The sequence below is a fragment of the Petaurus breviceps genome, unplaced genomic scaffold (assembly GCF_028583685.1).
Source record: "Petaurus breviceps papuanus isolate PSGF00001 unplaced genomic scaffold, PetGlider_PUasm1.0 189, whole genome shotgun sequence".
In the NCBI taxonomy this organism is placed as follows: domain Eukaryota; kingdom Metazoa; phylum Chordata; class Mammalia; order Diprotodontia; family Petauridae; genus Petaurus; species Petaurus breviceps.
Window position 1 is genome coordinate 23774422 of NW_027185809.1, and position 23609 is coordinate 23798030.

Consider the following 23609-nt stretch of genomic DNA (forward strand, 5'->3'; position numbering starts at 1 on the left):
CCCCCCATCCCTAGCTTCAGAGCAATAACTCTGCCCAGCAACAACTATCTCAGCTTGGAACAATAACAGACTATTCCTATGAATCCTTCACTAAAGTATCTATAAACATTTCAGCTTAGGCAACTATTATCTCCCCCTTGTATAGTGGCCCGCTGCCCCCATGAATCCTTCGGTACCCTATCCCTGGGTTAACTCCTCATCCTTGGTTCCCAGATATCAATCTTGTCAAACATGACACTGATGGGTGGCAGACTGGGCACTTCTTCATCAACCCTTGACCACTAGCTGACTTAGTGACGTTTCAAGCCTAAAACCACACCTCTAGATAGCCCCCCCCACATTGGGCTTTTTCCCAGTGAATCATGGGCAATACGCCTGCGCAGTTACATTAAAAATGCATGTTCCTTTAAACACTATTCCCACCTTAACTCCTCCCTAATCCCATCCTTAATCAACTAGTTAGCATAATTGGCATGGGTTCTACTATGGATTATCCTATAAAAATCTTAATTCTACCCCTTTGAGGTTGCAGGTCCCCCTAAAGGACTTTTGCCTGCTGTACAGCCTAATAATAAACTTGCAGCTCCCCCTAAAGGACCCTTGCCTGCTGTAAAGTGTATAATAAACTTTTACAACTCTGACTCCAATTTGGCTTGAGCTGAACTCTTTCAAGACTGAATAGCAGGTTTTCTGGTCTTTGATAAGATCAGAGTTCCTGCTGAACCTATTGGGAGCCATCCCTCATCAATCTCATGACCAAAAAAGGGACAGAAGGGATCAAAGAAGATAAAACAGACAATTTTGATTACATAAAATTTAAAAGCTTTTGCAAAACAAAACCAAATCAGCTAAAATTAGAAAGGAAACAGGTAACTTGGAAATATATTTGCAAGTTTCTCTGATAAAGGTCTCACATGTAGACCATACAAGGAACTGATTCTATTTATAAGATAAAAAGCCATTCCCCAAATGATAGCTGAAAAATATGAACAGGCAGTTCTCAAGGAAAGAAATCTACATTATCTATAGTCATATAAAAGATGCTTAAAATAACTATTAGAAAAATTTAAATTAAATCAACTTTGAGATACTTTCTCAAGCTTATCAGGCTGGCAAAGATAATAAAAAGAAAATTACAAATATAGAGGGGCTTCAAGAAAACAGGCACAGCAATTAACTGTTGGGTTAATTATAAATTGTTAGACCAGCCATTCTGGAAAATAATTTGGAATTAGGCCCCAGAAGCCACTAAACTGCATATCCTTTAACCCAGTGATTATCATTAGTAGCCTTATACTCCTAAAATTACCAAAGGAAATAAGGGCCCATACATACAAAAACATAACAGCTTTTTTTCATGGTAGGCAAAAACTAGAAATTAAGAGGGTGCCCATCTATTTTGAAATAGGTAACTAAATTATGACATATGATGGTAATGGAATATTATTGATCCATAAATGATGAAATGGACAATTCAGAGAAACCTAGATCTATGTCAACATTAGTAGAAAAATGCAACTTATATAATATTATTATAAATAAAAATCACTTTTAAAGACTTCAGAACTCTTAATGCAATAACAAAACCACAATTCCAAAGATACTGAAGCATGTTAACCCCCCTGACAGAAGTGATTAACTTAAAAAGCAGAGACACACTTTTGGACATGGTCAATGAGGCAATTTGCTTTGCTTGACTATGCATAAGGGTTTTCTTTTCTTTCTTTTTTTGGTGTTCATTTGGGTGAGGGGGCAATCAGAAAACAAAAAAAAAAATTAGAAAAATAAATTCCTGCTAACTGAAAAAGAAATTTAGACAGGAATTTAAAAGTTCCCACAACAAATTCTGGCTGTCCTTTCTATACCCTTGACATCTTGCTTTTTCTCCTCCCCCTCCAGTCATTCTTTTCCTTTTTCTTTGATTTTCTTTCTTCTATACCTGTCTTTTTGTGTCCCTAATCTATTTCACTGATCCACTACTCTATTTCTTAGCTGTAGGAAACAGTTTTGATGATTGCCACTTTAGATTTAGTACATCTAAGCCATGTTCCTTTGCTCTTCCCAGTTTAGGTATCAGCACCATATTTATATCATAAAAAGAATTTGGTAGGACTTCTCCTTCACCTATTTTTCCCAATCATATTGGAATTAATTGTTCATTAAATGTTTGGTAGAATTCACCTGTAAATCCATCTGACCCCAGAGAGTTCTTAGGGAGTTCACTATTGGCTTGTTCAATTTCTTTTTCTGAAATGGGTATGTTATTTCCTCTTCTGTTAATCTGGGTAATTTATATTTTTGTAAATATTCATCCATTTTACTTAGATTATCAGATTTATTGGCATACAGTTGGGCAATATAACTGTAAATATAACTTTTTAAAGTAATCTCTAAAGCTTTGTCTTTTGTTCTCTTTTTTTTCCTGCCCCTCTACCTCATTTTCCTCAACTGATAAATGGGAATAAAAACAGCACCTACCACACAGGGTTGTTGGGAGAATCAAATGAGATATTTGTAAATGTGATAGTAATGGCATTTAAAGATTCCCCTGTATTGGCTTAGTTTTTCAAATTGATTGTGTTAAAACCCAGAGCTTGTTAATCCCACCTGTGGGACGGACTTGTTGATGTGAAAAGAGAGTCCTGAACTGGGAGGAGCTGGGGACATAGATTTGGAGAGACAAGAGAGAGGCAGAAGAACTTTTTGGAAGCAGCACCTCGTGGAGGCAGAGAGAGAGAGACTGAGAAGGATTGCTGAGGGCTACTTTGAATTGCCCTAGACTTTTGAGACCTGCCCCCTGAGCTGCCAAGGACTGAGGAGACATGGCTGTTTTGCTGGTACTTTGTCTGTCTGTTTTGATGTTGTTTTGCCAGATTTGTCCACTGGTGAAAGACAGTCCTGTTGTTGAAGAAGTCCTGGAACCTGGCTTTTGGTTAAGAAGCCCTGAGACTGTCCTGCAGACAGAGAGTGAATACTGTCCACTGGTGAAGGACAGTGCTGTTGTTGCAGGGGTCTGGAGACTGTCCTGCAGACAGAATGAATACTGTCCACTGGTGAAGGACAGTGCTGTTGTTGCAGGGGTCTGGGAACCTTTCTGTTGGTTCAGAAGCCCTGAAGAAGGATTTTCTTGTTGTATGTTTACAGAAATCCTGGGAGAGGGTTTTGCTGATGTTTTCAGGGGTTCTAGGACAGAGATGTTCTACAGACAGAGGATGAATTAATGAAGAGACTGGCAATGTATCTTGTGGCCTTGCTAAGCCTTGTCTCCCCAGGAACTAAGATTGCTGAGAACTTGCCTCCTGTCAAGATGAAGAAAAGACCTCCATTTGGGTATTAAGTGCTGTGCTTAAACTTGATGTAACTCTGGGGTAGATTCAATTGTGATCCAGGGGGTGGGGAACTTTTGACCTTTTTTGTGTTCTATGGTTGAGCAAATGAATGTACTTTACTTATGTTTGGAAACTAATCTCCATTTGAGAAGAGGGGCTTTGTGGTGGACTAAATGAAGGTAAAGCCTAGGGGTAAAGTAGTATTTAGAACCAGGACTTTGTAATTGATTGAATGATTGGAAGGTCCTGGGGTGGGGTAGTACTTGGAGATTATTTAATCACATTTAGTAAATGCTGTATTTGGAATGATGTCATGTTTTGATCTTCTCTGTTCTTGGTTGGTCACTGAATAAAATGGAGAGCACCTATGCTGGTATTCTGAACCTTGGGAAGTTGCCTTTCCTTGGCATTACATTACAGTAAAGAGCTTACACAGTGCCTGGCACATATTAAGCACTATAGAAAATGCTTATTATTCCATTACCCTTTCTCCTCTTCTGACAGAGAGAGACTATTAAAACTTTTTTTTTGTGTCATGAATCTTTAGATGCATAAAATACAAAGTATTATAATGAAAATCAAATATATTGACATACAAGTGGAGCCAAGATGGCGGAGTAGAAGCATGACCTTCCCACAGCTCCGGCTTCCACCTTCTCCAATCCATGTAAAAAGGGGACTCTAAACAAACTTTGGAGCTGCAGAACCCACAAAATGACACAGAGAAGCTAACCTCCTGCTGAGGACAGCCCGGCAGGCCGGCAGGAATCCATCCTAGCACTCTGGGAGCTGAGCCCAGCCCACACAGAGGCTTTAGCCCCAGGGCGGGCCTGACCAGCCCCCGGCCAGAGGGACTCCACAACAGCAGCAGCTGTGGCCATTTCCAGATTTATCAACACATAGATGCGAAGGGCAAGGTGAAAGGCCAGTGCAGTCTGGACTTTGGGACCAGTAGGTGGGAGTGTGTGGCTTTTAGCCCCAGGGCGAGAAGATGCTGAGACACTGGCACAGCCAGCCAGTGCCACTTTGCAGCTTCAGCTCCTTTGCAGCCTTCACCTCCTCTCCTGTAGGGAGACCAAGCACCAGTCTGAGGGGTAATCGCTCTTGCTTTAACTTGCTTGGATCTGGATTGCAGTCTAGGGTGGAGGTTCTGGGGTGTGTGTCCAGCTTGCCAGAGCGTGTGGAGACCTCAGAGAGGGCAACCATCTAATACCTCCGGCAGCTGAGAAAACCCCAGCGTTTGGGATGAAAGCTCCCTTGTCTGGTGGCAGAGTCCTACTGTGGCAAAAAGCCCATAAGTCAAGTAATTGAGTGGCAAAATGAGCAGGCAAAGGAAACAAAGCAGACAGAAGATACCAACATTACACTGCTATTTTGGGGACAAGAAGGAGCAAGGTATCGAACAGGAGGAAGACAGTGAAGTCAGAACTCCTGCACCAAAAGCTTCAAAGGAAAATACAAGATGGATACAGGCCATAGAGGACCTTAAGAAGCAGATAAGGGAAGTGGAGGAAAAATTGGGAAGAGAAATGAGAACAATGCAAGAAAATTATGAAATGAGAGTCAACAGCCTGACTGAAGAAAATAATACTTTAAAAAACAGACTGACTCAAATGGCAAAGGAGGCTCAAAAAGGCAATGAGGAGAAGAATGCCTTAAAAAGTCGAATTCACCAGATGGAAAAAGAATCTCAAAAGCTCACTGAGGAGAATCATTGCTTCAGAATTAGATTGGAGGAAATGGAAGCTAATGACTTTATATGAGGGTATATGGGCATATGAATACATATGTGAATGTGTGTATATATGTTTACAGGTATACATAGAGGGCAAAGGACCAACTTAACAGGAAGGGATGATACTTAAAAGGTGAAATTAAGAGGTGAGAGGAATATAATGAGAGGAGATGGGGAGAGACAGATTGGGGTAAACTATCTCATACAGAAAAGGCAAGGGAAAATGGTTACAATGGAGGGGAAGAATAGGAAGGCCAAAGGGAATGGGTCAACCTTATTCTCATTGAATTTGTCTCAGGGAGGAAATGAAATACACACTAAATAGTGTATCTCACCCTACAGGAGAGTAGGAGGGGAACGGGATGAGAGGGGGGATGATGGAAGGGAGGGCAGGCTGGGGGAAGGGAAGTTGGAAGCACCCACTTTTGAAAAGGGACAGGATCAAAGTAGAGAACAGAACAAGGGGGAGGTGGGATAGGAGGAAGGGAAATATAGTCAGTCTTTTACAATATATCTACTATGTTATTGTTCTGCATTAGCCACACATGTACAACCTATACTGAACTGCTTACCTTCCCAGTAAGGGTGGGTGACAAGGAAGGAAGGGAATGAATCTGGAATTGAAAGTTTTAAAATCAAATATTCAAATATATATGTATATATGTGTGTGTGTGTGTATATATATATATGTATATATATATATATACTATTATTAATACCATCTTATATGTAATTGGGAAATAAGATATACAGGCACTAAGGCATAGACATCCACAGGAAAAGTCGAAAGGAGTATGGGAGAAAATATGGGAGAGAGCAAAAAAATAAAAAATTTAAAAAAAGAAAGTATTTGCAGATACTATACTTGATTGTATGCTTCCATGGTGGGGGAAGGGAGAGAAAATTTGAAACTCAAGGAATTGTGGAAATGAATCTTGTAAAGTAAAAGTAAACAAATTAATAAAGACCAAAAAAAAAAAGTAAAAAAATATTGACGTACAGTTAAAAACATTTTTAAAAACCAAGTGTATGGACCCCAAATTAAGAATTCTTGAGAGAGAAAAGACAGCCTGGATCAAAACCTTAGGGAATACCCAGAATTAGGGGACATGATACGATACAAATGAGAAGACAGAGAGAAGTAACGAAACACAGGAGAAACAGGCAAGTAGGATCATGAAAACCAACTAAGGGTGGTTAACAGTGTCAAATGAAGTAGATGAAAATGATGATGAGATGAGAAAAGACAAACAGATCTGGCAATTAAGAGATCATCGGCAACTTTGGAGAGAACAGTTTCAGTTGAATGACGAGGAAAGAAACCAGATTTCAGAAGTTTCAGAAGAGGGAGAAGAAAAGGTGGAGATGTATAGACAGCTTTCTCAAGGGGAAAAGAGCTACAGGATGAAAGCCAGTGGGGAGAGCAGAGTCTAGTAAAGGTTTTTGTTTGTGTTTTGGAGGGCAATTGGGGTTAAGTGACTTGCCCAAATCACACAGCTAGTTTTTGTGTTAAGTGTCTGAGGCCGGATCGGAACCCAGGTCCTCCTGACTGCAAGGCCAGTGCTCTATTCACTGAGCCACCTAGCCGCCCTGTAAAGGTTTTTTTAAGGAAGAAAAGATCTTAGGCACATCTAAGGGCAATAGGAAAGGAACCAATATATAGGGAGAGGTTAAAGACTATAGAAAAGGTTCCATTCACAGGACAATCTGCTGAAGACAGGAGGAGATGAGATTAAGCATATATGTGGAGGGGTTAGCCTTGGCCAGAAGGCTATCTTTTTGTCAGAGATAAGGGAAAAGGAGTAAAGTGTAGAAGAAATGTCAAGGGGTTTTGAGATGAAGAAAATGGAAGAAAAGAGGCTCAGAGAATAGCTCAACTTTCTCTATAAGAAAGAGGCAAGGTTGTCAGCTGTAAGAGAGGTGACAGGGGAAGGTGTAGGAGCCTTGGGGAAGAAAGAGAAGGTTTGGAATAACTTCTGTAGGGAGTGAACGGAGAAATCTATTTCTCCTGATATATCTCCCCACTCAGAGGAGCAAGGATTGTTTCATTTATTATATTTGCATCCTCAGTGCCTAGCACAGTACCAGGCACATAGTTGACTCTTAATAAATGCTTAGAATGATGACTTACTGTTATTCTTTAGTAAAATTTGCCAAGATAAACTAGACATCTATCTATAATCCTTCTTCCTCTTCCTAATTTAGAGGATAACAGAGAAAGACAGGAAATTATATGAGTAAATATGGTATTTTACTTCTGTTGAGAGCCTCACCATCCTATCAGCAGGTTTGTAATCTTGGTTACCTGCAAGCTCCTCATTGTTCTTTACCCATGGATCCAATTAGTTGCTAAATACTGTTTTTATATCTACACCATCTCTCACTTCTCTCTACCTCATGCATTTACTCATTCAACAAATATACACTGAATGCCTACCATGTGCAAAATAATGTTAAAATGCTATGAGGTTGTAATGGGAATGCAAATTTGGAAGATCTTCCCTGCCCCTAGGCTGAGGTGCACCTGGAGCCTGGGGAGGGAGGCTTGTTTTTCAGTAGATACTTCTTGATTGGCCAGTGAGTCAATAAGGTTGTTACATTCTCTGAGCCAGGAGAAGGCTATATAAGCCCTGATGTGAGGCTTTGTTTTGGGGCTCACTTTGAGAAGTGTTCTGTGATTTGATCTGTATTCTGGGAAGCCGTTGTTGAGAGTCCCCCGGCTTTGAAAAACCCAGATGTGGAAACCCAGATGTTGACTGGGTATGGATGTAATGGTTGGACAGTTTGGAAATCTGTCTACTTGATCTGTTTCTTTGACTTGATAATTCTGTCTGTGTATTCTGAAGTTCGGGGTGCTGACCTTTTTCCCCTGAACTAGGTAAACGATATATGTTTGACTGAATAAAGTAAGCTTGTTAACCCATTTTGAGTTGCTTTCCTTTTACAAAGCAGATCCAAGAACCTGTATGGGCAGCAAACCCTGAGGACGCTTGGGGTGCTTGCTGCTACAAAAGGCAATACAAAGATGAGGAAGATTTTATACTTTTCTTCACAAAGCTTAAAGTCTGGTAGGTGTCTAAGGTCACCTACATATATAACTATAAAAGGTTGCAAAGTTTTATGCTAGTTCACAGTTGGTAAATATTACCTTTCACTATTCCTTAAGAAATATATAATTTATAGCTTACTCAAATTCAATTTAAAAAATGAAACCAGAATAAGGTGTTTATTATAGGTTTACAGATAAAAAATATAAAGTTGGAGAATTACCTCAAGAAACAGAAAATATCTCCAAATGAAACAGAGGAGCGATGAGAGAAAGACCACTGTTGGTATTTACCACTCCTTTAAAAAAAGTTACAACCAAGGACCATGTGATAAACTGTGAATCTAAATCAGTATTTAGAAAACCATTCCACACAGAACTAGAGTCCCTATCTAGGATACCCTGGCTTCTAGATCCTCCCACCCATTTAGGACTAACAGCAGGAGGAAGGGCCAGGGCTCAACTACACCATCTGAGATTGGAAATGAGTAGAATTAGGGCCCCACATAAAGTCCCAGTCCAGAATTGTATTGGGGGTAGGACACAAAAACTAGGATCCTAGGTTTAGCCTCCCTATCCAGGACCATGATCTCCAAATCAGTCTCCCAGACCAAGACTGCTGAAGTATATAAGACTAAGAAACTATGTCCACATGTCTTGCTAGCTGCCAGCCTCCAAGACCTGAGAGATCACTATGGTTTTTTGTATTTATCCACTCCCATCCTGCTTCTAGCAGTGAGGAACTTGAATAACAACTCCAGCAATTGTAGAGGAAATAGAAGTTCAAAAGAAATAGACAGGAGAGGGACCTTTGCCAGCCAATCCTAGCAGAGAACATGAAGTCATAAGAAAACAGAAGAAAATTTCTAAGACAATGAAAGAATACTATGAGTGGAGCCTCCCAAGTTAAAATTCCAGAAGAAAATAATTCCAGCAGTAATTAAAAGTATGACCCCATGGGAAAAAAGGATGAATAGGTCACAAGGACTAAGAGATAAGGGAGAAATGTAACAAGAAATCAAGATTGAAATAAAGCTTTTGAGGAAAAACTTAAAAAGGAGAATGAACAATAAAAAGAGAAGTTAAAAGATTAACCCAAGGAGTAGACACTTTGATAAAAAGAACAATGAAAACAAAACTCAAAAATCCAATGATAAAACAATACTAGACTACAAATAAAAAAGACTAAAATATTCGAATACATGAAGTAGATTTACTATAAAAAGATGAATTGAAAAACAGGACAAGGAGAATTAAATTAAGAATCAATGGATTCTCTGAAAAGTGGCCAAATAAAAATCCAGGATGGTATATTTTAGGAAAAAAAAACTGCCTAGAGCTAGAGCAAAGGAAAAACAGAAAGAAGCTATAAGTCACCACCTGAAAGAAATCCCAAATTTAGCATACTCAAAAGTATGGTTGACAAATTCCAGAAAGTGTTCAGGTCAAAGAAAAAAAATATTCTAAGGAGTCAGAAAAGAGCACCAAAGAGCCAGAGGTTTATACAAGATTATGCACCAATTGCTATGAAAAAAAGGAAAACTGGGAATAAAATTTATTGAAAAGCAAAAACAGAAAATCCTAAAATCAAGAATAATTTACCTTGCAAAGCCGAACATAATCCTATGAGAAAAAGAAAATGAGTTTTTAATAGAAGATATGACTTCCAATCATTACTACTGAGAAAATCCTAGGAAGATAAACAAGTTCAAGCAATATAAAAGGACTAATGATGATAGAGTCTTTACATCTTAAAGGGAGAAGAGTTCCTCCAGACTCCTTGGAAGACAAAAAGAAGGAGCTCAGATTGAGGATGTGTGTTTCAAAGAGAAAAGATAGGGAATGGGAAAAGGAGGGAAAAAGGGAAGTTCTCCTAATTTAGGGAGAAGGGAAGGAAGCAGGAAAAGGAATCTTAAGAATATCATTTCTTTGAGTCAGGAAAGGAAACATTAGGGGAACAAAAAGACTACAGTGCAGAACTACAATAAAGGAAGTGACATTTAAGAGAGTGGATAGAGTCGAAAAGGAGATAGTCACAAGCAAAACACAATTCTGGGTGTAGGTATAGTAAAAAGGGGAAGAAATAAGCAGTATCAGACCAATCCCTCCTCTACTACATCTCTCAGGATTCCTGGATTCCTTCAAGATTCAGCTTAAATAGTATCTTCTGCAGGTCGTTCCAAGACCCCCACCTACTAATGCCTCCTTTTCTAAGGTTATCTTCCATTTAATTTTGTATGTATCTTATATGTAAATGCTGTCTACCCCATCAGAATATAAACTTCGTGAAGACAGGGATTGTGCTTTTTTTTTGGTATCCCCAGGGTTTGGTGTAGTGTGTGTCATATGGTAATTACTTGATAAATGTTTGTTGATTAAATGAATACTTAAGGCTTATTTAGGGATACTTAAGGGCTGTATTACACAGACTGAAATGACTTAAGAAGAGAGGTATTAGGTTGTTGACTCTAGTCTTTAGTTATGTGGAAAGTGTAAGAAAGACTCCAGCACAGGTCCAGAAATTTTATAGTAGCCAGATAATCTACGGAAAGACAGCAAACTAAGATTGGGCCAGTTGTATGGACTGGGAAGATTAGGAAGGGCACTCTGCTCAAAAGCACCTTCCCCTCTCAATATTTCAAGAAATAGGAATTCAGTTCAACAAAAATTGACTTGGAAGACAACTAGTTTAAGACCCGTTCACTGAACAGGTCTTTTAAAATCCTTCTACGAGGATTAAGCTTTAGTGTAAACTACTTTTAGATAGTGTAGCTCACTTTCTTTCCACCAGCTAGCCAAGATGAAGACTTTATAATGTAGAATTATAGAGCTGGAACGGAACTTAGTAGAACATTTGGTCCTATCTCCTCATTTTTAAGATGAAGCAAGTGAGATCCAGAGTTTACATGACTGGCCCAAGCTAGTTACTGCTGATTACTTACTGGCAGTACTGGAATAATAAGCCTAGTTTTCCCAACTTCGAATACTGGGTTTTTTGTTTTTTTTGTGTGCTATGTTGCCTCTTGAGAAAAGGATGCTTTGATTTGAGAGGGGAGAGGATAAAGGAAGGGTTTTCTTGGAGCAAAAGAAACTTTAGTGGGGGAGAACTGGTCTCAGTCAAATGCCAAAATGGGGGATCGAGGAGACTGAGCAGAACTCAGTCTAAAGGGAAAGGATCCCTGTGAGATGAGAAAGAAAAATTCTCTTCTTTTGCTTTCCAATGTTCCCTAGGAAGTTGCTAGAGGCAGTCCTGGTACTGTTAAGAATTATTCTATGTAAGAACATGTCCCACTGACTGCTGATGAGTACAAATTCATTTAATACAATGAAAGTGCTAAAACAGTAGTTGAATTTGAAATTGTATTTTGCCTGCATTTTAACAAAAATTCAAATATTTATTAAATGCCCACTGAGTATAAGTATTGTGCCAAGCATCTAGAGGAATAAAAAGTAATATTAGACATACTTTCTGCCTTCAGGAAGCTGGTAACTGTAATGGTAAGGTAAATGAGAAGATGTTTCCCATCAATTAACAGGTCCAAGTGACCTGCTTAAGTCATATGGAAGTCTAAGGCACAGGAGTTTGAGTCACATGAAGCCTGTGGTGGGAGGAGCTTGCTGAATGGGTGGAACAGGAAGAGAAAAGGGAAGAAAGCAGTGAGCTATGAGTGGGAGAGTGTGAGTTTGTGGGAAGGCCCTAGCTGGGGAAAGGCTTGGGGATGGTGGTTTCACCTGCACTGTTATTGTGTATAGATTTCTTTTTTGCTATGATGGATTTGGCTTTCTGGTGTCTGAATAAATGTTTTGGTTCTGTCTTCCATGTGGAGTCTGTTCTATTTTGTGATTCAAAATTATGCCAGCATATTCATAGCTGCCCTAGGTGCTGTGAATATTGTGTTGGTACTACAACCATCTAGAGAATTGATAAATAATAAAAAAAAATAAACACTATAGAGCAGTATGGACCAAATGGTTGATGTATAAAATAATGCTATAGGAGTTCACAAAATCTCATAACTCAAAGGTCATACATTGGGGCAGCCAGGTAGCACAGCAAGTAAGAGCACCGGCCCCAGAGTCGGGATGACCTGGGATTGAACCAGGGCTCTGACACTTAGCACCACACCCAGAAATAACTGGCCGTGTAACCTTGAGCAAGTTATTTAACCCATGATTGCTTTTTTAGAAAAAAAAAAAAGGTCATACATAAGTTCAGAGAAGACAACATAGCAATAGTGAAAAGAATTATTTTTAAGATTAGACAAAGTTTGAATCTAAGATCTGTTTACATAGGCAAGTGTAACATAGGGCAAGTTTTCCCAATTCTTGGTGTCCCCCTCTAAGTCAATATCTATTCGTTTTGTACATATCCTGTATTTAATTATTTGTGAACATATGGCCCATGGAGAATAAAAAGTTCTCTAGCACAGGGACAAGTAAATATCATTTTAGTATGTGTATCCCTTGAAAGCTCCCAGCCTGGAATAGGTAGGGGCTTAATATGCCCAGTGATTGACTTGAGAATGAAGTCAGGCCTTGAAAGAAGGGCAGGACCATAAGCAGAGAATAGGGGACAGCATCCTTAAAAGGAATAATGGCATGTGAAAAGCCAGCTGCAGAAAAACAGGAGCTCTGTAAGGGGAAGAGTCAGTAACCAAATGAATAGTTTCAGTAGAGGGCTCCTCAAAGAGGAACAGAGGGAAATAAAGCTGGAAAAACAAGGTCACTTTTTTTTAAAAAATTAATTTGTTTGTTTCCTTTTAGTTTACAGGATTTAATTCCACAACAAGGTCACTTCAAACGCTTTATAGGGAAGTCTGTAAACTAAAGTGAGAGAATGGTAAACAAAAACCTAATAACTTCCTAATAACTAAGTCAAGAAATTAATGCTGGAGAAATTCCATGAAGATATTTGAATAAGCTATTCAAAAGTCCTGCTATTCTTATAATTGTTGAAAGAAACAAATTAGTGGGTTTGAATTTAGCGAACCAATGGGATGGAAATTAAGGTCATCAGAACTACAAGAATTATGGAGTTTATGTTGGTTAAAGGGCTCTATACCCCGCTCTTTTTAAAGTAAAATATACACAAATTTCTATGGAAGGAATGGGGTGAGGTGCTGTAAATTATGCAAAGTGGAGATTTTAAATAGCAGGGCCCACGTGGTTCTCCATCTGCGTGGTAATAAAGCCACAGAGATACGTATGTTCCATGCGCGTGCGAGGGAACATACCTCAAATCATCCTAGTGAGGCACAGACTAGGGCTCCTGGAGGATGCATTTTTTAATTAACTTTCATTTTTGCAATGGGCTGGGAGTTCCGGCCTGATGGGTAGCAGTGACCTGCAGGGCGGAGGAAAAGAAAAAAAACCCAGCAGGCTTTCCCTCGACACACATAAACACACCCCAAACGGCACAGTCTGCGACATCGCCAAGTCCGCAGCTGGGGACCCAACACAGCCTCGTCTCCATAAGGCCCAGCAGGAGCTGTTGACCTCACTAGGCTCCGGGGGGCCCGCCCACGCTCCCCGCCCCCGGGAGACCCCCCCACACCCACACCCACACACCCACACACACACCCCCACCCACACCCACACCCACACACACACAGACACGGCCAACGGAGCGAGCTCCGGCGCGCTTCTCCGGGCCCAGAGGCAGCGCGGGCCGAGGAGACTCACCGGGCCCACCCCCGTGCCTCCCCGGCTCTCCCTCGGCCCGCCGCCCTGACTGTGGGGCGCCCGCCCCGGGGGGGTCTGGGGGAGCGGGGGAGTCGCCCGGACTTACGGGGGGGGCGGAGATGAGGTGCAGCCGGGCGAGGAGGCGGTGACCTTTCACCCGAACGCGCCACGACGTCGTTACCTTGACAACCGCGACGTTTTCCTAATGGGGGCGGCGGCCAGGAGCCGCCATTGGGGCCCCCCTGCTTTGCTGACAGATTCTCCGTGCGTTGTTTCGCTTTTTTTCCTCGCCCCTTTTCCTGCAGTCGTGCTTTGTCTTCAGTGTTACCTCCTCGAAGACTTAAAGACCGAAACTCCATTCCCCCCCCCCCCCCCTCGCCCCTCCTCTTCTCCCCTCCCCAGTGCCCGCCACGTGGCCGCCCAAGAACCGCCCTGGCACCCGGTTTCCCCGCACCGGCTACCGCCTGCGTGTCTTTACCTAAAAAGACCAGGTCGACCGAAGAGGCAGCCGCCTGCTTTTTGTCAGTGGTGTTCAAAAAACACATGCCAGATTAAAAATAAAGGCAACATCCTGCTGTTTATTTCTCAAATACATTCCTGTGCCTCTAACCAAATTCTGGCCAAGTGTGCGAGCTGGAGCAAGTCACTTCTAAACCTGTCCTGGTTTCATCTGTAAAATATTAAGGTTGGACTAACAACGGCAACGATAGATAATAATAACATTTATATAGCGCTATTCTTCGAGCTCTGTGCTAAACTGTTTACAATTATAGATCTCTTCCAGATTAAATCTAAGACCCTAGGATAATTTTGTGTTTATACCGTAATGCAGTGTGTATGTTCTGATCAGAGCCGATAAGAGGTCCTGTGGATTATTCCCTCTCCCTCCCTCCCCCCCCCATTACACTCCCATTCGGAACACACGATTTTATTTTTTAAATTTCTGCCTATTGAGCTTTTCTCTAACCCCAGTTTGAATGACACTTCTTCCTTGAAGCCTTCCTCCATCCCTCAGATTCGTCCCCCAGTGGATACATAATACTGTGTGAAAGTATTGGAGAAATGCACAGAATTAAAATGACCCCTTTTCTCAAGTAGCTTACATTCCAGAGGGAAAGTGTTTTCTTCCTTCTTAGCACTGCCATAGAACTCTATCTACACTGTCACATTACAAACACGTTGTTTCATTTTATTTATGTTTTCTCTCTTACAGATTGTATCCTCTTTGGAAACAAAGACAAAGTTTTATTCATTTTTTTTTTTCATTTCCCCCTTGCACACCCCCATGGCTCCTGGCACAATTCTCTTCTCATAGTATGAGCTTCAGAAATTCTTTTTGAACCAATGAATGAGCCTTTTTCTGTCGGTTCTATTAATAGCTATGCTTTCTCTTGTTTCTAATAACGGTGCTGTCTAAATCTAGAACTGAATTTTGAGCTCAATTTCGAAATTAGTTTGCCTTTTTTTTTAGCTTTACTTTCTAATTTCTCTGTACTAATAGCACAGCTTATATTTAGGTAAAGCACTTATTCTTTCAAGATGTTTGCTGGGAGATATTTTAATGCCCATGTGCCCTTTCTCTTTTACATTAATGTCAGTGTGAAACAGATGCTGGGGATACATACATACCCAAAAAAGCAAGTTGCAGGGGTTATATTTTTTCAGTTGTTTGAATTTAATTTAACAGTATAGGCTATGAAATGGTATGGTTGGGCTGTGAGTGATGAGGGATGGCTCACAATAGGTTCAGCAGGAAATCTGATCTTTATCTTAAGATCAGAAAGCCTATGATTCAGTCTGGAAAGAATTCAGCCCAACCCAATTTGGAGTCAGAGTTGTAAAAGTTTATTGCAGGCTTTACAGCAGGCAAGGGTCCTTAAGGAAGAGCTGCAAGTTTATTGTTAGGCTGTATAACGGGCAAGAGTCCTTTAGGTGACCTGCAAAAGGGGTAGAATTAAGGTTTATATATAAAGTAATCCATAGTAGAACCTGTGCCAATTATGCTAACTAGGTGATTAAGGGTGGGATTAGGGAGGAGTTAAGGTGGAAGTGTGGTTTTAGGCTTGAAACGTCACTAAGTCAGCTAGTGATCAAGGGCTGACTGAGAAGTGCCCAGTCTGCCACCCATCAGTGTCATGTTTGACAAGATTGATGTCTGGGAACCAAGGCCAACTGAGACTCAATGTGTGGCTAATAGGCTAAGGAGGTAACCCAGAGATAGGGTCCTGAAGGATTCATGGAGGCAGCCAAGGAGTCAACCTAGAGATAGGGTACCAAAGGATTCATGGGGGCAGTGGGATACTATACAAGAGGGAGATAATAGTTGCCTAAACTGGAATGTTTATAGATATTTTTGTGAAGGATTGATAGGTGTAGCTTGTCACTGTTTCAAGCTGAGATAAACAATTCATGAGATGTTGCTGCTGGACAGAGTTAATGCTCTGAAGCTGGGGGGGGGGGAAGAAGGTATGATTTTACAAACTGGCTTTACAGACTGATGTTACAAAGTGGTATTACAAATATAGATCCCAAGCACCCCATCAGTGAAACAGATGCTGGAGATTTAACACATACCCAAAAAGGCAAGTTGCAGGGGTTATATTTTTTCAGTTGTTTGAATTTAATTTAACAGTATAGGCTATGAAATGGTATGGTTAGGCTGTAAGTATAGCCTGTAATTATAGCTTAGGCTGTAAATACAAAATGGCTGTAATACAGAGTTTGACTAACAGCCTTTCCTGGAAATTGGTTTGTAATATTTTGCTGTTTTCATTTGATATACACAAATTGTTTCCCTACATATGTTCCTATCTCACAGAAGCCCTGGTGATTTGGTGCAGAAGTTATTGTACTCAAATAAAATAGTAGGCAAATATAGTCTTGCTTAAAGATAGAGGGATAAGTTTCAGGACATTTAAAGATCTTTTTCCTCCCCAATGATTCATTCTGTTGTGTTTGTGTGAAGTCAACATTGGCTTGACTTACTGCTTATAAGTTATCTTGTGGTGTTGTCTTCCATTTAAAACTTACAAAAAGGAAACATCACTCAGATAATACATGTTTAGAGGTAACACAGTGATATTAAATGGGACTCAAATCATTTGACTCTCAAAATCAGAGTCTGAAAAGAAATAAAAATGTCATAGTAGCCATTGTTATAGTAATTAATATAACACTGGCATATTTATATTTATTATGTGTTTATCTATAATATGTGTGTATATATGATAAGATAAATTAATATCATACTGCAATAATATATAAGAAAGCTGCTGTAGTGGAAAGATTACTGGCCAATCACTTGACGGCCAATCACTCATTCTCTGAGCTTTAATTTCTTCATATGTCGAATTGGAATAATAATACCTATAGTATTGTAGCAGAAAGCACCCCAAGCGCATCCCCAGGGTGTCTGCCAATACAGGTTCTTGGATCTGCTTTGTTAAAGGAAAGCAACTCAAAATGGGTTAACAAGCTTACTTTAATCAGTCAGACATATATTGTTTACCTTGTTCAGGAGAAAAGGTCAGCACCCTGAACCTCAAAGTATACAGGCATAATTATCAAGACAGAAACATCAAGTAGACAGATTTCCAAACTGTCCAACCATTACATCCATACCCAGTCAACATCTGGGTTTCCACATTCTGGATTTTTCAAAGCCGGGGGACTCTCAACAGCGGCTTCCCATAATTCAGATCAAATCACAGAACACTTCTCAAAGTGAGTCCCAAAGCAAAGCTACACACCAGGGCTTATATAGCCTTCTCCTGGCTCAGAGAATGTAACAACCTTTTGGACCCACTGGCCAATCAAAAAGTATCTGCTGAAAAACAAGCGTCCCACCCCAGGCTCCAGGTGCACATTAGCCTAGGGGCAGGGAAGATCTTTGAAATTTACACTCTCATTACAAGTATCTACTTTAATCAGTGGTTGTGAGCATCAAATGAGATAATATAAATGTTGTGTAGGTTGAATTGGCTTATAGGAGCAATCTCATGGAGTGTGATCCAGCATTTCCCTGGGAAATTTCTGGAGTACAGGGACATGGTGACTCAGCATAACTTGCTCCTGGGCTTTTGGCTACCTTTTCTGCTTCTGCGTTTTTTCTTTCTTTATCTTAGCAGAACAAATATCCATCCTGAGATGAATATATCCAGGATTGTAAGTGACCTGGCCCTTTTGTTTAGATCTGAATAGCTGCAAAGGGAAGAATCCTGGCCAGCTACTCCAGCACTCTTGGAGAAGACTTATGCTCAAATAGAGGACTGGGCTATTTTGCCAGAAGGCATGTACCAGAAATTGTTTGGATGGTGTAGAACTGAGTAAAATGTCAAATGTCTAATCAGTGAAACCATACTTTATCTCTAGATGGTTTTCAGCATCCATCTCTCTGCTTTTTATTGTCCAGGTGTTGTAACCCTAAGAGTCACTACATTAAGCTCATGTCTGAGGAATATTTTAAAAGACCCCAAGTTTATAGTAATTCTCCCCTGGAAAGTGTAGTTATGAAACATGAATGGCTTGTGTTTATGACCCTGGTTCTACAGTGGATAGAGTGCTGAGCCTAATGTCAGGAAGATACTTACTAGGCATGGGACTCTGGGCCAAGTCACTTAACTCTGTTGGCCTCAGTTTCTTCATCTATAAAATGAGCTGGAGAAGGAAATGGCAAACTACTCTAGCATTTTTGCCAAGAAAACCCCAAATAGGGTCATGAGGAGTCACCTGAACAAGAACAAGAACAAGAACAGTTAGAGAAGTAATATTCTCTAACAAAGGGATGGGGGTTTGGGATCCCCGCCCTGACCCAGGAAAGGTCACTTTCTCCTCTGTGATTTTCCCCAGAGCTGTCTCATCTCTTCATGATCAGAGCAATGGGATAAAAAGAAAATAGGGTCAGCCACATGTGTTGATGAGAAATAAAATTAGATTAATCAGTTACTACACTTTAATCAGAAAAAAAGGACAGATTTCCCCACCCATCTGAAGTAAGGGGGTAGAAGCAAGGAGAAGAACCACTTCATAATCTATTTTTCTCTTTTGACTCCAGCTACTTGATTTATAAAACATTTTTTAAATTCAAAAAATAAAACCAAAAATATAGTCAATTACTTCCAACTTGTCTCTTTCAGCTCTCATGGTCTTTCTTGTAACCTTAGATTTGAATAAGGGAATTGTAGATGTCTCTGCCACCATCCACTTGTAGCCATATTGCTTTTCTTCCCAATACTTCCCTTTTAATCCTTTCCATTTCAAGGGATCCCACTTGCTATAGTGAACCCTCCTTCCCAAGTCCAGATCTCCTGTTAGCTTCTTCTCTTCACAGAGTAGGGAAAAATGCAATTATCAGCAGTTTAAAACTCTGAAGGCCAGCAGAAAGCCTTCCCCAAGGGTTGTTACATGGTCAATGTGCACTTGACAGTCTTTGGTGTTTTAGCATTTCTTTTGTATGTGGGAAATCTGTCCCATTCATACCTGATCCATATTGTACATCGAATACCTTTTTATTCCCACATTTCAAGGAAAAACCTAAGACATGAACCTAAACCTAAGTTGTAGGTAATTGTCCCAGGGCAAGGATTTGAAGAATGTGGGGAAAAGGGAGCCTACCACTACTTGCTTGAGAGGCCAAACTCTCCCAAGACTGAACCTGATTGGACAGTCTGCTTGGGTCTGGTAAAGAGGGGCCACACAGTAGAAAAAGAATGGTTACTTATTGTTCAACAAAAATTAAAGTGCTTAAGGATCTTAATTAAATTATTATCAAACTACTTGTTCGATAACTAAAGTGCTTACTGGACCCAGCATGCTGTCCATTTGGGTTCAGTCCTGAGAGAGCTTGACCTCTCAAGTGTGGCAGATTAGTGTGTTTGGAGAGAAAAAATTCTCAAATACTGAATATCCAATTTCTATATTCTGATGTCAACAGGAGTCCTCTGTAAGCTTGGAAATCATTTTTTATAGCATATAATAAATTTTGCTAAATTATCTGTGACAAATTCTGAAGAGAGTTAGGGAATTAAATTTATAAATATATTTTTTAATTATATTACTTTAGATGTACTGATATATGTATATAACATATATGTAATAATGATAAAAACTTCTGGATTCACTTTTATAAGATTTTTAAGATCAAATAAGCAAGATTCTTGTTTTGTTATACTATTAATGACTAAAATTATACTGTTTGTGTCCTTAACAATAAATATCTTAAAAAACTGTAATTGAGGGGATGTGATTTTCCTTTAGCAATGTGTCTTTAGTACTCTGTTACCATACACATTTTAAGATTAGGTTCATAAATTTTTATTTTTAGGACGATTACATTTTACATTATTAATTAACCTGGAAAAAATAACTTAGCAAAAGTGGACTTTTGTGGCACAGCACAAAGTAAAGGACTATATTTGCAAGGATATGTATGCTGCATCATATTCTGAGAATGTTTTTGAGAACAGCCTGGCCTATGAAATTTTCCTCTTGCTATTATTCATCATTCCCTGGTTAGTCAGGAGGATAAGATTTACAAACAAGCTCTGTCTCAAAGCTGAGGGAATAATTTTCTTTTATCATGCATTTAATGAAACTTTGAATACTGAGGCTCACCTCTTCAAAAGCCAAATGAAAGTATTTGTATTAAGAATTTTCCTTATTGGTTTAGAGATATAGACACCTTAATCTATTAAGACTCCCCAAACTTCTTTGTACAACATCACGGTGTCTAAATATCTTAGGCTTTGCTAAGGGAACTCAAGGACTATGCTTATTTTTCAAATGTTTTATGGCAACAAAGGTTTTCTTTCACTCTGCTTATTGTTATTTTTCTCCATGTCCTTTTTCTTATTACATAGGTTCAATTTATGTACAGCAAATTAAAAAAAATATTAACTTGTAATTTTTCTTCCTTTCCCTGGCCTCAAGAAAATAAATGCTCTTAAAGACCCACACAGAAGACTGCCCCTTTAACCACAGATTTCTTCCTTTATTTGATTCTAGGCAATTTCACATCAGCAACCTACAACTTCTCTTCCCTGATCTCTAGCAAAAACATTCCAATTGTGGAAAATACCAAAGCAGTCCTTCTTAAAAAAAAAATCACTTCCACTCTGAAATGCTTGGTCCTTTCCACATAATTTTAATTTATTATACCAGCTTTTCCCTCATGCCTCACAGTGGGTAGCCACCTTACTCGCCTGTACTTTTTTTTTTTTTTTTTATTTTTTTGTGGACATTTGGGGTTTTGTGCTTTTCTTGAGTTCACAAGGCTAATTTTTTTTTTTTTTTTTTGGTGGTAAGTGTCTGAGGCTGGATCCCAACCCAGGTCCTCCTGACTCCAGGACTGCTGCTCTATTCACTGCGCCACCTAGCCGCCCCACTCCTGTAATCTTTTAGGAGGAAACATAATAAGCCTGATTTTTTTGCCCTGTAGTAGGGGCAGAGAATGAGACCCTACTCCAAATTTAAATAACAAAAGCTTAAGAAAACAGTGCTGTTAGTGTAAAAGAAGTTGATTTGTGTGGTATGTAGCACAAAGTACAATGGGATAGAAGTCAGAATGCCTAGATTACAGGTCTAGATCTCTTAATTACTCACCATCTGACCTTTGTAAACCATACTTAGCTTTTTGGGTAACTAGCTTCCTTCATTGTAAAATTAGGGAATTAGACAAAATGATCTCTAAATCTCTGAAATGTTATGCTTTTTTAGATTTTATGTCTTGCTTAGCATACAAAGGATTTAAATAAAGGACATCCTATGGAACAGATTAAAGCTATTTTTAAAAGGATTATACATAATAATGTTAATAATCATTGACATTTATGTAAATGCTTTAAGTTATATAAAGTGCTTTAGAAATCTTATTTCATTTCATCCTTTCACAACCCGGTGGTCACATTTTACAGAGAAAGAAAAGTCTCAGAGAGATGTTTAATAGCTTGTCCCGGTTTTATACAGTTAGTAAACAACAAAACTGGGAGTCCCAACCTTGATCTTCTGACTCCAAGTTCAATGTGTTTTATATTACTTCACAAACATATAACCATAGACATATTTTAGGTCTAATTATCCTAATGATTCACATTTATATGGTACTTTAAGATTTACAAAGTACTTTGCTCACATCAATCCTATAAGGCAGATATTATTTTTCAGCCTTTTATAAATGAGAAAATCAAGGCTCATAAAAGATAAAAGCCTTGCCCAGGGTCACAGTGCATGGAAGGAGGTGCTCGGCTGTGTAGAGTGTAGCATTTTATTTCTCTATTCTAAGACACTTTTTTTTTTTTAGCACAAAAAGTTATAGTTCCCTTCTTAAAAAAGCAAACCTAAAAATAAAGATAATTAATTGATTATAACTACCATAGGAGTTCTCCAAAAGTGAACATCTTTCCAACGACAATCATTCCTAATAAGGAATTAGAACACAATATTAACAATAGATTAGTATGTCACTTTCGTCACTGTTTTATACTCTGAGGGGTCTCTCTTTAAGGTCAATTAAATAAACATTTTCAGACCTTGAAATGTGAAGACCCCTGTTGTTGTAGGGGTAAAATGATTTCCCATTTAGCCCCTTTTGACTAAAAACAGAGCAAGAAAAAGTACTGGAACCCTCAAAGATGATTTTGAAGGAGAAGTGCCCAGGCTACACAAACAGCAATCAAAGACCATTAAGAAAACTGTGACAAGTGCTTGCTTCATTCTTTTTTTCTTCAGACTGCAGGGTAAATGGCATTTTACATTTTAGTCTTGTTGCATTTAAAGTAAGGCTCCCAGCTAAGTCATTTTCAAGACCAACTCCAATCAAAAGACATTGCTTAAAATTTCCCTATTACTGCAGATGTGAAAGGAATGATTGTCTATGCTGATGAACCAAGAAGATTGCCTTGAAAAGAATTTGATAGTTTTGTCTACCATTCCCATTATAATGTGATTACAATCTGTGAAGTGGCTTAAAAAGAGAAAAAGATTGACTCATACTGAATATCAAGATGGTTTAAGACAGCTGTCTTGAGTTGCCAGCTTTACAGCATTGGTTGTTTTGTTTTGCACAGAAGAGGAACTCAAAGCCTGGGATTGATGTTTCTATATATTATTTATCTTTATCATAATTATTTTATTTATTGATTTTTTAATAATTTATTATGAAATTCACACATGTGAACAAAGATGAATATTGCTATATACAAAGAAGAGAAAAAGAATTATATATGAAAGTTTGAATTGTATGAATTTTTCAATATTATATTTTATATAGTAGTATAAATACTGCCTTTTTTGCATATGTCATATTTTTTTTCCTTTTTGAAGGGGGGAAGGCAGGGCAATTGGGGTCAAGCAACTTGCCCAAGGTCACACGGCTAGTTTTTGTGTTAAGTGTCTGAGGCCAGACCTGAACTCAGGTCCTCCTGACTCCAAGGCCAGTGCTCCACTCACTGTGCCACCTAGTCACCCCTATATTTTGAATTTTTTCTGTCTTTCTGTATTTTAAATTATTTCACTGATGTTTTTTCTTAATTTTCTTTTTTTTTTGTTTCACTTTGTTTTGCTGTAAGCCATCCACACCCCTCTTTCATAAATCACTTACCTCCCAAATAAAAAGCTTCCCTTGTAATAAATAAGTATAGTCAAGAAAATAAATGCATGAATTTTTGTATATCAAAATGTATGTCTCAGCCTTCACCTATTCATCACTTCTCTCCCAAATGGTGGGAGACATATTTCAGTACTGGTCAACTGGAGTTATAAGATCATTGATCTAGAATGGAAAGGGACCTGTAGATCATTGGATCCAACCCTCTCATGTCAG

The 23609-nt window shown here is 39.1% G+C and overlaps 1 protein-coding gene across 4 annotated transcripts in view; it reads right to left on the reverse strand.

The window, feature by feature from the left end:
* Nucleotides 1–14147, reverse strand: part of PCNX4 (pecanex 4) — a 67664-nt gene extending 53517 nt beyond the window's left edge. For 2 of the 4 annotated variants that reach the window (XM_069092053.1, XM_069092050.1), the window contains exons 1-2: nucleotides 13899–14145; nucleotides 13345–13454 (exon numbers count right to left, since the gene is read on the reverse strand). The gene's annotated coding sequence lies outside the window, so the exon portion shown is untranslated. Of the gene's footprint in view, nucleotides 1–13344; nucleotides 13455–13898 lie in introns of all 4 variants that reach the window. The other 2 variants (XM_069092052.1, XM_069092051.1) reach the window with 2 other exon arrangements.
* Nucleotides 14148–23609: the final 9462 nt, after the last annotated feature.